Source organism: Triticum dicoccoides, chromosome 2A (assembly GCF_002162155.2).
Source record: "Triticum dicoccoides isolate Atlit2015 ecotype Zavitan chromosome 2A, WEW_v2.0, whole genome shotgun sequence".
Classification (NCBI taxonomy): domain Eukaryota; kingdom Viridiplantae; phylum Streptophyta; class Magnoliopsida; order Poales; family Poaceae; genus Triticum; species Triticum dicoccoides.
In genome coordinates, this window is record NC_041382.1 from 772,273,955 (window position 1) to 772,274,621 (window position 667).

The following is a 667-nucleotide window of genomic DNA, read 5'->3' on the forward strand; positions in this document are numbered from 1 at the left end:
GGATATAGGAGTTGATGACGAGACTAGTGGGTGGAGTGGCGGACGGTTGCCACATGAGGGAGAGGAATTGGAAACATTTTTCTCCACCCATGGGCCAGTCAAGTAGGGGGTTATGGGCTACAAAAAATAGGGTGTGTACATGATCCAATTTTTGTGTGCCCAAAGCACCTAAGAATAATTTTGAGGGTTCTATTGGTGACTTGGATGTTGGGGGTGGAGATGGAACCTGGTCAGTCCGAACCGCGGCTTGGGTAGTGATAGTGAACTTCAGACTGTAGCTTACTGTAGATTAATGTCACTACAACGTTTCAAATACAACATGAGACATGATGTCGGCCTAGCTACGCCACTTCTTAGATGGATATGTAGAAGCCTTCCATCAAAAGTTAGTTGTCTAGGCCACTTCCCTAGACTTTGAGTTGGATCTACTTCTCGTTCCCGACACAAAAGAGGGTAGACTTCATCCGAGACACATGGGTTATATTGCTTCCTTCAAAGGCTCTTAGGTTTGGCATGATTAGACACCAACCAAACAGTCAACGAGTTTTTCATATATAGTTTAAATATACATGTTTGTCGGACATTTAGTAGTTTAAGATTGTGTTTGCTTGAGAGCCAAGAAGAACCAAGTTAAATAATATCAACCTTTTCTTAACAAAACTTTATT